Below are 888 nucleotides of genomic sequence, written 5' to 3'. Positions count from 1 at the left end.
TGGTGCAGTGATAGCCAGCCCAAGCCCTCTTCCCCTTTCCCCAGCCTGTGGCGCTGAGGCCAGGGGCTCAGGCAGCTGCTGGGGACTGGGGGGTTCAGGGGTCTGGGGCAACACTCCACACCTGCATCCTCCCCAGGTGACAGCAGGTGACAGACTCGGCAGGGCGCAGCATTGCCAGGTGCCTGCTAACAGTTGAGCCGTGAGCTCCCTCAATGTGGGCACAGGGGGCAGGGGAGGACAATTAGGTCATAAAGATCCACCCATGATAACTTCCCTCTTTTCCTTGACCCATTTATTATTGGTGGGGATTACAGCTGGCAAAGTTTATGCTGGGGAAGAGCCAGGTGAGGAGCCCTCCATGGGCTTCCCTCCATGGGCTCCTGGAGGAGCATCTTGGATGCTCAGCTGGGGCTGAAGGGTGCTGATGGGGACCCTCAGTGTCCCAGGATGTCAGCTGCATTGGGGTCCCATGGGTGAGCAGCTCAGGGATTGCCAGAGTCCCTGGGCATTCCCATCTGCATGACAGGAGGTGTCAGTACCCTCTCCATCGACCCTAGAGACCCCCAGCATCAAACCTAGTCTGGGGACCTCCTGCTAGTCCTCCAGACCTGGTATTCCTGGTGGAAACCAGGCAGATGCAGTGGAGAGGGAGAGCAGTCAGGGCTCCCCTGATGCTCCCTGGGGCTCGGTGCTGCTATCCGTGATCGAGTGATGCCATCTCCTGGAAGCAGGAGGGCTGGGAGGTCCCCAGGGCCAGGCTGCAAGCAGTTATCACAGCTAGAGCACAGAGACCATCCCATCACCTCCTCCTCCCATGGAGAAGGCACTTGATCTGAGAAACCAAGTCCTGTCTTGTCCCCCAGCTTCCTCTGAACCCCGATTTCAGCA

This window comes from Acanthisitta chloris, unplaced genomic scaffold (genome assembly GCF_000695815.1).
Source record: "Acanthisitta chloris isolate BGI_N310 unplaced genomic scaffold, ASM69581v1 scaffold10495, whole genome shotgun sequence".
Classification (NCBI taxonomy): Eukaryota; Metazoa; Chordata; class Aves; order Passeriformes; family Acanthisittidae; genus Acanthisitta; species Acanthisitta chloris.
The sequence above is the reverse complement of the archived record's forward strand: the minus strand, read 5'-3'. Positions refer to the sequence as shown.